The 13,692-nt window shown below is 53.8% G+C and overlaps 1 long non-coding RNA gene across 1 annotated transcript; it reads right to left on the reverse strand.

Moving 5' to 3' along the window:
* Positions 1-592: 592 nt before the first annotated feature.
* Positions 593-12,322, reverse strand: LOC140386427 (uncharacterized). The gene is made up of 2 exons (XR_011933614.1): positions 11,556-12,322; positions 593-1,238 (listed from the first exon to the last, which is right to left on the reverse strand). It is a non-coding gene; the product is annotated as an uncharacterized lncRNA (long non-coding RNA).
* Between the last annotated feature and the right edge of the window lie 1,370 nt (positions 12,323-13,692).

Below are 13,692 nucleotides of genomic sequence, written 5' to 3' on the forward strand. Positions count from 1 at the left end.
CCGGAATTGAACCCGGGACCCGGTGCTGTGAGACAGCAGTGCTAACCACTGTGCCGCCCACTTTTTTGTAAAAAATAGATTTACTCAAGGAATACTGCAAGGTTCCCTTGACCACCCGTGCAAAGGAAATCTCTGCTTTCATGACTCTGGATGTGTCATACTATAGTCCAGGCTACACAACGCCGCACGCACAACCTGAATCAAGTTCCAACAGAGCGGCATCAGACTCGAGAAAGGACTCCCCAGTGGACCACTCTGCAGCAGCAAATTGCATCGCGAAACGACGACAGATGGAAACGGACAGAAAGGTTGCACAACCCTCAGTGGAAGCTGTTCAGACAATGATGCATCAGGCACTATCAGACCTCTCCAAGGGTATGCGTGCCACAAGCTGGCAGCAAAATCTAGGCCTAGCGCTCGCCTCCCAAGTCTGCACAAGCTCTGAAAAAGCACTACAGTAACAAAACTCCATACCTTCGTCCGCGCAACAACAAAGAGATTTGGGGTTGGTGACTCAGCCAAACAGGAAGCATGCTGACAGCACCAATTCACCCTTGTTGCCAGTTTAGTAAAGCGAGGGGAGTCCAACAAGTTTCTTCGAAGTCTTTTTATTCAGCAAACAAATTTACCTACACAAGGCCTGATACACCTCACCAGGTCCTCTCTCCTTTCTGGTCAACCCCACACTGGCTGAACTTTTACCTCCGTTCTAATAAGCTACCCCGCTCATAGTGGGGGAAGCTTGCAGCACCAATGGGCACAGGGAAACAATCAACCCCAGCTGGATATTTTCCATGCAAGTTACTACAATATTTTCAAACAAAAAACCTCCTGTACTCAAACAAGGAGGGAAACGAGGTGAGTCATTCAACTCCTCCTCATCTGGTCGTAACACAGTCCTTTGCTCATGAAGTATATGTTGTTGCTCCCTTTGAAATTTGGTATTTTTGCATCTGTCCTGATGAGTACAAGAGGAAAATATTTGATATATATTTGAATACTCAAGGTACCGAGGTACTTCTTATCCTTTGAATTGTGTTAATGACAACTTGAGGGACATTTTTAAACATCTTTCTTTGTAATTATGGAGAAACATATTCACAGTATCTCTGAAAGTTAATTGCAATAACTTGTCTGAAGAGGCCATTTTTAAGATCTGGAATAATTGCAGGTAGACCTTTCTGCAGTATTGGAGCTGGAAACATGATGTAACGGCAGAGTCTTTTTCTCTTTAGCAGCTGAAATATTGGTAAAGAAAATAAGTTTGTAAATCTTTGGGTACAAGTTAGTGTTACCCCCCCCCCAACGCCGATTAAAGTCATGCTCAATACCCAGTTCCATCGACTTGCTATCCAGCAATCATTGTGAAACACCCATCATTAGTTGCCAACCAAGATCAGTTCTCAATCAAGTTCACGGCACAAAGCTGTCTCTCCCAGTTCGAAGTCTTGTGCAGGGAAATCAGAAGATCCGCATGTGGAAAGTTGAAAATGCAAAGTTGTGCATTATTCAGAGATTGGATTTGAAAATCCTCCAGTTTTTACGAACAGAAATAATAAGCCAAACTATATAATAGGTTTTAGTGACAACAATAAATGCCACTGATTGTAAAAACAGAACAGAAACTTGGATGATTGGATATTTGACCCAATGTTTAATCCCGGTGGGTGATCTAGCATCTGATTCCATAAGACATAGGAGCAGAATTAGGCCACTCGGCCCATCGAGTCTGCTCCGCCAGTCATCCATGGTTGATATTTTTCTCATCCCCATTCTCCTGCCTTCTCCGATAATAGCCGATCCCCTTATTTTTTATTTTTTCAAAATCGTTTTATGGGCTCTTCTCATATTTATAAACAGTTTTTTCATTACATCATTACATTTTTCTTGCCCGCGCTAATTTGCTTCATTTAACAGAGAGGTTTGTCTTGTCCTTCATTTGACTAACTGTACGTACATTTTGCTGCCCTCTGGATCGGTCTATGATATCCCCCTTCTTCCTCCTTCCCCCACCCCCCATTGGTTTCAGCACCCTTCCTCTTCTCTTGTGGTTCCCCCATTCCCCCCCCCCCACCCCCCCCCCCCCCCCCCCCCCGGGTTGCGCAGTCCTTTGGTTCTTCATCTTTTTTTTCTTCCCTGGCTTACTCCTCGTTGCTGGCCTCGAACAGGTTTTGGAACAGGCTGACGAACTACCCCCAAGTATCCAGGAAGCCTTTCTCTGACCCTCGGGTGGCATACTTAATTTTCTCCAGGTGGAGAAATTCTGAGAGGTCAGCGAGCCAGTCTGCAGCTGTAGGTGGTGCTGCCGATCGCCAGCCAAGCAGGATTTTCCGGCGTGCGATTAGGGAGCGAAAGCAAGGGCATTGGCCCCCTTCCCCATGTGTAACTCTGGCTGCTCCGATACCCCGAAGATTGCCACTATTGGGCATGGCTTCACCCTCACCCCGACAACCTTGGACATTGCCTCGGAGAAGGCTGTCCAGAACCCAGCAAGCTTGGGGCAAGCCCAAAACATGTGGGTGTGGTTGGCCGGGCCCCTCTGGCACCGCTCACAATTGTCCTCCTCCTCCAGGAAGAACCTGCTCATTCGGGTTCTGGTCAGGTGCGCTCTGCGCACCACTTTGAGCTGCATTAGGCTTAGCCTTGCGCAGGAGCAGGTGGAGTTCACCCTGCTCAGTGCTTCGCTCCAGAGTCCCCATCCCACCTCTGTCCCCAGTTCGTCCTCCCATTTCTGTCTGGTCCCGTCCAGTGGTGTTCAGGCTCTGTCCAGTAGCTGTTTGTATATTTTCCCACATAGCGCCCCCCTTCTCGCTGCTTGTGCCTATCAGGTCCTCTAGTAGTGTGCTTTCTGGGGCCCCGGGATACCCTACTGCCTCTTTGCAGAGGAAGTGCTTTATTTGGAGGTGTCTCCATTCCTGTCTTCTTGATAGTTTCCACTTTCTCGTCAGTTCGTCCAGTGTCGCCAGTCTGCGCCCGACGAGAAGTCCCCGACCGTCAGTGTGCCCCCATCCCACCTCCATCTTTTGAAGGTGGTATCCAGCATGGCGGGGGGGAAATCTGTGATTGCCACAAATGGGGGCCATAAGGGACATTTTGGTTATCTCGAAGTGCTGTCTCAACTGGGTCCATGTTCTCAGTGTGGCCCCTACCACTGGGCTCGTTGTGTACTTGTTGAGGAGGATGGGAGTGCTGCTGTAGCCTGGGCCCGGAGGGTTGTTGCTTTACAGGATGCCTCCTCCATTTGTACCCAATCTATGTCGGGTTCTTGTACCCATCCCCTCACTTTTTCTGCCGTTGCTGCCCAGTGGTAGTATTGTAGGTTCGGTAGAGCTAGGCCCCCTCTGACTTTCCCTCTTTGCAGTGTCGGTTTGGGAATTCTCGGGTTCTTGCCGCCCACAAAAACGCAATGATTAGCCTGTCTATGTTTTGGAAAAAGGCCTTGGGGATGAAGATCGGGATGGATCTAAACAGGAAGAGGAACCTTGGCAGTACGTTCATCTTGATCGTCTGCACTCTTCCCGCCAGGGAGAGTGGGAGTAAGCCCCACCGTTGAAGGTCTTTTCTTACTTCCTCAACCAGGCTGGTCATGTTCCATTTGTGGATCTGTGTCCAGTCTCTGGCTATTTGGATCCCCAGGTAACGGAATCTGTTCTGGGCCGTTTTGAACGAGAGCCCCTCCAGCTCTGTCCCTCCCCCTTTTGGGTTCACTGGGAATGTCTTGCTTTTGCCCAGGTTATGTTTGTAGCCCAAGAAGGTTCCAAAGTCTTTCAGTATTTGCAGTATTGCCTTCAGTCCCTCCTGTGGCTTTGAGACATAGAGGAGCAGGTCATCTGCATAGAGTGAGACTGTGCTCTCTGTCTCCTCTCTGGATTCCCTTCCAGCTTTTTGCGTACCGCAGGGCTAGCGCCAGGGTTTCGATCGCTAGCGCGAACAAGAGTGGGGACAGGGGGCAGCCCTGTCTTGTTCCTCTCTGCAACTGGAAGTATTCAGAGCTGGTGGTGTTAGTTCGGACACTCGCTTTGGGAGCGTTGTACAGGAACCTCACCCAGGTGGTGAATCCCGCTCCAAGCCCAAGCCATTCCAGTACCTCGAGGAGGTAGCTCCATTAGACTGTCAAAGGCCTTTTCTGCATCCAGGGAGACGATCACCTCTGGTGTTCTCTTCCCAGGGGGGGTCATTATTACGTTCAGCAGCCGCGTGATGTTCGCTGTGAGTTGCTTACCCTTGACAAAGCCCGTTTGGTCCTCTGCGACCATCTCTGGTACACAGCCCTCCAGCCTTGTGGCCAGGACCTTTGCGAATATTTCCGCATCCACATTCAGCAGTGAAATGGGTCTGTATGATCCACATTCCGTCAGGTCTTTATCTTTTTTGGGTATGAGTGAGATTGTGGCCTGCACTAGCATTGGGGGCAGTGTGCCCCCTGCTAGTGAGTCTGCGAACATATCCCTTAGGTGTGGGGCCACGACTGGTATAAATCTTTTGTAGAAGTCCGCCGGGAACCCATCGGGTCCCGGTGCCTTCCCCGCCTGCATGGAGCTGATGCTCTCCATGATTTCTCCCAGGTCTATTGGTGCTTCCAGCTCCCCCTGTCTGTCTTCCCCCATCACTGGCAGTTCCAGTCTGTCTAGGAACTGTTTCATTCCCGGATCCCCGTCGGGGGGCTGGAGGTGTACAGTCCCCAGTAGAAGGTCTCGAATGCCCGATTGACCTCCTTTGGTTCTGTTACCAGTCTGCCTTTGCTATCCTTAACCTGTGCTATTTCTCTCGTGGCTGCCTGCTTTCTGGTGAGCCAATAGGCGGCCAGTCTTGTCTCCGTGTTCGTAGAGGTTCCCCGTGTCTGGCGGAGTTGGTACACTGCTTTCCTAGTGGATAGCAGGTTAAAGTCCATTTGCAGCTTTTTCCTCTCCGCCAGCAGCTCTACGGTCGGAGCCTCGGATTATTTTCTATCGATTTCCAGAATGGAGTCCACTAGCTGTTGCCTGGCCACCCTCTCTTCCCTATCTCTACTTGCCTTGTAGGCTATGATCTCTCCTCTGATCACGGCCTTCAGTGCCTCCCAGAACATGGAGGGTGAGACCGCCCCATTTTGGTTGTTACTAACGTAATCGCCTATGGCCTGCGATATTTTTTGGCAGGAAGCCTTATCGGCCAGGAGGTCCGTGTCCAGCCTCCATGTGGGACGCTGGGCACGGCCTGTCTCCAACCTCACATCCATATAGTGTGGAGCGTGGTTGGAGATAACAATCGCGAATGCTCCGTTCCCGTGATCCCTGGAAGCACCGATTTCCCCACAGCAAAGAAGTCGATATGGGTGTATACGTTGCACACCTGCGAAAAGAACGAGAACTCCTTTTCTCCCGGGTGCAGGAACCTCCATGAGTCCACCGCCCCCATCTGTTCCATGAAGGCCCCAAGCTCCCTAGCCATGACAGACGTTTTCCCCATTCTGGGGTTTGATCGGTCGGTCAGTGGGTCCAGCACGCAGTTAAAGTTCCCCCCATGATCAGTCGGTGTATGGCAAGGTTGAGGATTTCCGCCATGGTCTTCTTTATGAATTCTGAGTCATCCCAGTTGGGAGCGTACACATTTACCAGTACGACAGGTGCCCCTTCCAGGACACCGCTGACCATGGTGTACCATCCCCCTGGGTCCTTACCTGCTTTGGTTCCCATCAACCTTGTCCTTTTGCTAATTAATATTGCTACCCCCCTAGCCCTTGTCCCGTAGCATGAGTGGTATGTCTGTCCCACCCAGCCCTTCCTTACCAGCAGTCGGTCCTTCTCCCTCAGGTGCGTCTCTTGTAGGTAGATTATGTCTGCTTTTAGGCTTCTTAGGTGGGCGAAGACTGGGGGCGCGATTCTCCGCTCTCGCGCCGGTTGGGAGAATCGCCTGGCGCGCCATTTTTCCACGCAACGCCTGTCCGACGCCCTCCCGTGATTCACCCAAGCGGCGAGATCGGCCCCGTTGAGTTCTGCGCGGTGCAGGCCAGAGAATCGCCCGAGACACCCAAAATGGCGATTCTCCGCTATCCCCGCTATTCTCCGGCCCGGATGGGCCGAAGTCCCGATGGCGTGATCCCAGTTCACGCCGTCCCCATTCACACCTGGTAAATAAAGTCGTCAGCCAGTCGTGCTGGCTGACGCTGAGCAGTGAGGAGGTGAGCGGACTGTTCCGCAGCTCCTGCAGACCGGGTCAGCTTCCCCGAGAACGCTGCGGCCAACGGGGGTGTGGGAGGGGGGGTGGTAAGGGAGAGTGTGGAAGTGGGGGGGGGGGGGGGGGAGGAAGGATGTGGAGGTGGGGGGGGGGTGGAGGGAGATTGTGGAGGTGGGAGGGGGGGAGGGGCGGAGTGGAGGTGGGAGGGGGGTGAGGGAGGGAGTGGAGGTGGGAGAGGTGAGGGAGAGCGTGGAGGGTGTCGTCCATCCGCGGATGCCACATGTCAGCTGCCCTGATATGGCAGGACGGTGAGGAGGACACGGCCGCAGGTTGTCGCGTGGCTGATGGGCACAGGCGACTGGCATACTGGTGAGGAGGATGGTGTGAACTGACCATTGGCCGCAGACAGTGACCAGGTGTCAGGCTGGTTGCGTATCTGCAGCGCGACCAGGCCACCGGGGCACACAGGGATTCCATGCAACCCAGCTGTCGAGGTGTGGAAGAACCTCCGTGTAACATGTTATTTCTCTGCCCCCCACCACCCTCCTGCAGGTCACCATGTATGCCAACCAGACAGCGATGTTCACTGCCATGGTTGGAGCTGCAGCACTGCAGGTGGCCATCCGGCAGCGTGGACTGCGACGGCCCACAGTGGCTGCAGATGCAGCAGCTGCTGCTGCAGCAGAGGGGATGGCCGCTGGAGTGGCCCATCGTCGCCGCGCAGGCCGCAGGCGCTCAGGCATGGAATGTTCAGAGGGATGCCGAGGGGAACATTGACCCCCCGACGGCGAGGAATGCACAGGAAGCGGGCACTGATGTCGAAGTGCATGAGGGGGAGGAGGAGGAGCCACTCATGGTGGTGCCAGGGCGCCACAGGCGTCCAGCAAGGCCTAGGGTGTACCATGACAGAATGTCGTTCGAGGCCCTACCGGACATCACATGCAGGAGGAGACTACGGTCCTGCAGGGAGACGGTCGCACATATATGCCACCTCGTGGCGCACCTCGCACCACTTGGAATGGGTGGAGGACATGCTATACCAGTCTCCGTCAAGGTGACGGTGGCCCTAAACTTTTACGCTACCGGTTCCTTCCAGGCGCCGAGCGGGGACCTATCCGGGATTTCACAGGCATCGGTCCACAGGTGCATCAGGCCGTGACCGACGCCTTGTACGCCATCGCGGACAGGTACATTAAATTACCCGAGGACCGAGCACAGCAGGAAGCACGGGCACATGGATTCGCCAAGGTGGCCGGGATACTGATGGTCCAGGGTGTCATCGATGGTGTGCACGTCCCCATGCGCCCACCTGCAGACAACAGGGAAGTGTTCATGAACAGGAAGGGCGCATACTCCATGAACATTCAGGTGGTGTGCGACCCCCACATGAAGATCATGCACGTGTGTGCAAGGTTCCCCGGGAGTGTGCATGACGCCTACATTCTGGCACAGTCGTTCATCACCGCAATGTTCGATGGATGCCCCCCCCCCGGCTGAGGGGCTGGTTGCTGGGCGACAGGGGCTATCCGTTGAGGTCATGGCTGATGACGCCAATACGGAGGCCTCAGCCCAATGCGGAGAGCCTATACAACGAGGCCCATGCAGCAACCAGGGGTGTGGTGGAGCGGTGCTTCGGCCTGCTGAAGATGCGATTCAGATTCAGATGCTTGGACCGCTCCAGAGGGACCCTGCAGTACCGGCCCAACAGGGTCGGTTGCATAGTTGTGGTCTGCTGTGCGCTGCACAGCATTGCCATGCAGAGGGGTGATGCCCTGGTGGAGGAGTCGGAGGGAGAACCCGACGGCACCGGAGCTAACGCAAACGAAGGGGAGGAGGAAGAGAAGGAGGAGGATGGCGTGCATCAGGGTGGGGAGAGGGGCGCAGGACACAGAAAGTGCCCGGGTGCTGGATCGAGGGTACAGTGGCCAGAGTGTGAGGGGGGAGGGGATCGAGGGTACAATGGCCAGAGTGTGAGGGGGAGGGGATCGAGGGTGCAGTGGCCAGAGTGTGAGGGGGGCGATGACGGGTTGGGGGGGGGGGGGCTGAGGACGTGCAGGGTTGTCTCACTTGCTTCTGCGCCTCCGACCTGGCATAGAACATAGAACAATACAGCAGTACAGGCCCTTCAGCCCACGATGTTGCACCGAAACAAAAAAGCCATCTAACCTACACTATACCATTATCATCCATATGTTTATCCAATAAACTTTTAAATGCCCTCAATGTTGGCGAGTTCACTACTGTAGCAGGTAGGGCATTCCACAGCCTCACTACTCTTTGCGTAAAGAACCTACCTCTGACCTCTGTCCTATATCTATTACCCCTCAGTTTAAAGTTATGTCCCCTCGTGCCAGCCATTTCCATCCGCGGGAGAAGACTCTCACTGTCCACCCTATCCAACCCCCTGATCATTTTGTATGCCTCTATTAAGTCTCCTCTTAACCTTCTTCTCTCCAACGAAAACAACCTCAAGTCCATCAGCCTTTCCTCATAAGATTTTCCCTCCATACCAGGCAACATCCTGGTAAATCTCCTCTGCACCCGCTCCAAAGCCTCCACGTCCTTCCTATAATGCGGTGACCAGAACTGTACGCAATACTCCAAATGCAGCCGTACCAGAGTTCTGTACAGCTGCAACATGACCTCCTGACTCCGGAACTCAATCCCTCTACCAATAAAGGCCAACACTCCATAGGCCTTCTTCACCACCCTATCAACCTGGGTGGCAACTTTCAGGGATCTATGTACATGGACACCTAGATCCCTCTGCTCATCCACACTTCCAAGAACTTTACCATTAGCCAAATATTCCGCATTCCTGTTATTCCTTCCAAAGTGAATCACCTCACACTTCTCTACATTAAACTCCATTTGCCACCTCTCAGCCCAGCTCTGCAGCTTATCTATATCCCTCTGTAACCTGCTACTTCCTTCCACACTATCGACAACACCACCGACTTTAGTATCGTCTGCAAATTTACTCACCCACCCTTCTGCGCCTTCCTCTAGGTCATTGATAAAAATGACAAACAGCAACGGCCCCAGAACAGATCCTTGTGGTACTCCACTTGTGACTGAACTCCATTCTGAACATTTCCCATTGGCATGTCGCCACCTTCCGGGTAGCGGATCCCCCAGCGAGGTCCAGGGCCCTCTGCTCGTGAACATTTAGGGGGTGCAGCACAGGAGAACCCCCTCCGGTTCTCATACACTCACGTTGGTTGTGAGCTCTCTTGTCCTGGGGGGGGGGGGGGGTTGGATAAAGCATCACAATTAAGCGGGTATCAGCAGGGCGTGCAGATATAGGCTATATTAATGCTGGGTGAGGAGGCAGTTGGAGCCACGCCATGGCATCTCTCCAGGGGGGAGTCCCGGTGTCCATGTGGGTCGAGTACAACGTTGTGCACCCTGAACCCCCACCCCACTTCCCCCCCTCGTGCCCGGGGGGGCGGGGTTGGTTGTGACCCGGGGGGCACCCTCATGGCATTTACCCTGGCAGCCCGAGTGAGGTCGTGCAGCTTCTTCCGACACTGCTCCCCGGATCGGGGGGTCTGCCCCACAGCACTCACAGGTGCCAACTTCATGCCAACCACGCCTCACCGTGCTGGACGGCTGGCGAAGCCCACATCTTGGGCAGAGGGTGGCCCTTCGGTTTTCTACCTCATCGAGGAGGGTGTCCAGGTCCGTGTCCAACCTCGGTTCGGCTCGTCGGGGCTCAGCCATCTCTCCGCCTTCTCCTCCTCCTGGGTCCTTCCGTACACGGATCGCGCCATTTATGGCGCAGTGCCGCATCATTCGGGTATCGCGCACTTACGACGCTGCTTTCGCACCACGAACCCCCCTGAGTTCCTCGCGGCCCGGCTCCTAGCCCATTTTGGGGCCTTGAATCAATCGCGATCGGGGCCGTTTCGCGCCGTCGTGAAACTCGCCAACATTCACGACGGCGTGGGCACTTAGTCGCGGGAGCGGAGAATCGCGCCCTGGATCTTTTCACTGGGCCGTTGAATCCCTACATTCCAGGTAACAATCCCGGTGGGGGGTTTCTGACCTGTGGGATCACCCGTACTTACCAGGTGGATGCGCCCCTGCACTCCGGAGTTTCCTTTTGCTTGGGGGTCGTCCAAAATGGCCAGGGTCACCGCTCTCACCATGGGGTTGGGCCCCAGCGCTCAGGGGTTTCCCTTTGCCCAGGGGGCACCCAATGTGGCCACCAGCTGTGTGTACACCACACTGCTGCACCCTGCGCTCCGGGGTCTCCCTCCACCCTGATGCTATCTCGAGTGGCTGTTTGCGGTGCCCTCTTGGTTCCTTGCCCTGCTCCCTGCCCGCCGAGGCTTAAGTCTGTACTGCTTCACTATCTCACCCTTCTCTTTGCTTCTCTTTTGTTCTGCGTTCTTCCCCAGACTCCTCTCCCCCCCCCTATCCCCTGTCCCTTTGTTCCACCCCCCTGCATTCTCCTCCACACTTCTGCCCCCCCTCCCCTCCTGTACCAGATGCTCCCCCTCCCCTGAGAGGGGCGCCGCGGCCCTCCTTCCTTCCTGCCCTCCCGTGCTGGCCCTCCTCGCTAGTACGGTGGCCCTCCTCCCAGTATTCGCCCAGTTCTGGCCCTGTTTAACCTTTCTCCCACTGGTCCTTGTCTCGCCCTCCTGTTTGCTTTCCTCACCCTCATTTCCCTCGCTCCATTTCCCCCCCCCCCATTACATTGAGGGAGGAGACAAGCTCTGAGACAAGACAGCACAGTCCCGCGCAAGGCATAACACACACGTGCACAGTTCATGAGTCCATTGTCCTTGTTTGCGGTCTGTCCTCCGCTCTTTGTTCTGGTTTTCCCTTCCTTTTCCATCCCCATGTCTTTCATTGCAGGTGCGTGTGCTTCTCCCCCAGTTTGTTCGCTCTAATGAACTCATCTGCCGCCGCTGGGGTGTTAAAATACAGCCCTTTCCCCTCAAATGTTACCTAGAGTTTGGCCGGGAATAACATCCCAACTTTTACCTTGCTTTTGCGCAGTGCTGATTTCACCTTGTTGAATTCAGCCCTTTCTTTGGCCAGGTCCGCCCCAATGTCCTGATACATATTTATGGTCTTCCCTTCCCTTCGTTTGCCGGGCCCACTTTAAGATTCTTTCCCAGTCTTGGAACCGGTGCAGCTTCGCAATAATTGTTCTGGGCTGGTCCCCGGCTTTGGGCTTGGGTCGGAGCGACCTGTGGACCCTGTCTATTTCCGGTGGGTTTAGGAATACCTCCTTTCCCAAAAGCTTGCCCATCATTTGGGTAATGTAGCCTGTTGGGTCTCTGCCCTCTATCCTCTCTGGCAGACCCACTATTTTAATGTTCTGCCGTCTGGACCTATTTGCCTGGTCCTCCATTTTCCCTCTTAGGCTCCCCTGGGCCGTAACTAACCTTTTGACCTCCGCTTCTAGGGTTATCACCCTGTTGCTCTGGTCCGAGGCAGCCCTCTCCAAAAGCAGAATCATTTTTTTCTACGCCCTCACTTCCCTTTCCAGGCCTGTGATGGTCTGCTGCATTTTGTGCGTCGTCTCCTTCATCATTGCTTGGAGCTCCGACCAGAGCGCCTCCTATATGCTGGTCGTTGCGTCCTGCTCCCGCTCCGCTGCTTGGTCCGTCATCGTTTTCCCTTTCAGGCTCGCCTGTACCTCCGTCTCGTCTTGTGGGGCCGTCTGCCTGCGCGTCCGCCGCTCATGCGCCTCACCCTCACTGCTGCTGCTGCTTGCGTCTCACTGTCCCTTCACCTTGGTGTTTTTCTTTCCTCCAGCCATCTGCCTGTCTCTCTTTCTTTCCCCGCTGCTGTTCCTTCCCCTGGGGTTGCTCTCACTTCCCACGCTACTCTGCTCCCGCTGGGTCTGGCTTCGGGTTTCCTTTTTTTTTGTAGGGGGGGGGGGGGGGGGGGGGCGGTTTGTGGTTGGTTATCTTCCTCCCTTTCCATGTCTTGGTTTGTTTATTTATTTACTTTTATTTTTTCCCCCCTTCTTCTCTTTTTTTTCCCCTTCCCTCTCACTGGGTCAGGAGGGTTTGGGAGAGATGTTTCCTGGTGTGGACCGGAGTCCCTATTTGTCTCGCCGCTCAACACGTGGTCGCTGGCTCTGCTCCCCGGGCTGCTGCTTCTCTTCTGCCACCCACGGTCTGCTGTGTGGGCGGCGGGGGGGGGGGGGGGGGGCTCGGTCGGGCAACCTTGCGCTCTTAGGCGCTAGTTCTTTTCGGGGATGCGACTCTCCTCGGACGTTTCTGGGCCTCCGGCTCCGGTTCCTCCCGCACCTTTTAAAAAATATTCTCCAGCTCCTCTCCCAGGGGCCCCAGCTTACTGTCGGTGCGGTCATTTGCGGCTTTTTTTATTTCTTCCTGTTCGTACCTTCGGGGGAGCGCTGCGTGGGTTCTTTCTTTTTTTATAGATAAAAAACAAGAATAAAAATACCCCCGGGACTAAACAAACAAAACAAAAACCCTGAAAGTTTAGTCCTTTAGCGGGATCTGCCCCGTGCACGTCTTCCCCCTATAGAGCTCTACCGGAAGTCGCTTGTTGTTACTTTTGAGTAAATAAGAACCAGCCAATCCCCTTATTAATCCAGAACCTATCTATCTCTGTCTTAAAGACACTCAGTGATTTGGCCTCCAAAGCCTTCTGCGGCAGAGTTCCACAGATTCACCACCCTCTGGCTGAAGAAATTCCTCCTCATCTCTGTTTTAAAGGATCGTCTCGTCAGTCTGAAGCCGTGTCCCGTGCTTCTAGTTTTTCCTACAAGTGGAAACATCCTCTCCCATTCCACTCTATCCAGGCCTCGCAGTATCCTGTAAGTTTCAAGAAGATCCCCCCTCATCCTTCTAAACTCCAATGAGTACAGACCCAGAATCCTCAAACGTTTCTCACACGACAAGCTCTTCATTCCAGGAATCATTCCTGTGAACCTCCACTGGGCCCTATCCAAGGCCAGCACATCCTTCCTTAGATACGGGCCCAAAATTGCTCACAATACTCCAAATGGAGTCTGACCAGAGCCTTTTATAGCCTCAGAGCTACATCCCTGGCCTTGTATTCTAGCCCTCTCGACATGAATACCAACATTCATTTGCCTTCCGAACTGCCAACTGAACCTGTAGGTTAACCTTAAGAGAATTGTGAACAAGGACTCCCAAGTCCCTTTGTGCTTTTGATTTCCTAAGCATTTCCCCATTTAGAAAAGTCTCTGCCTTAATTTCTCCTTCCAAAGTGCATAACCTCACACTTTTCCATATTGTATTCCATCTGCCACTTCTTCGCCCACTCTCCTCTCCTTCTGCAGCCCCCTTGCTTCCTCAATACTACCTGTCCCTCTATAGATCTTTGTATCATTTGCAAACTTAGAACCAGTGCCTTCAGTTCCTTTTCCAGATCATTAATATATATTGTGAAAAGTTGTGGTTCCCCCAATGGGCGAGCTAGTCTCTAATTCAGCTGGGTGGTCTTAATGGGTGATCTAGTATCTGATCCAATGAGTGATCTAATGTCTGGTCCCGATGGTTGATCTAGTGCCTAGCCCCAACG

This window comes from Scyliorhinus torazame, chromosome 12, assembly GCF_047496885.1.
Source record: "Scyliorhinus torazame isolate Kashiwa2021f chromosome 12, sScyTor2.1, whole genome shotgun sequence".
Taxonomy (NCBI): domain Eukaryota; kingdom Metazoa; phylum Chordata; class Chondrichthyes; order Carcharhiniformes; family Scyliorhinidae; genus Scyliorhinus; species Scyliorhinus torazame.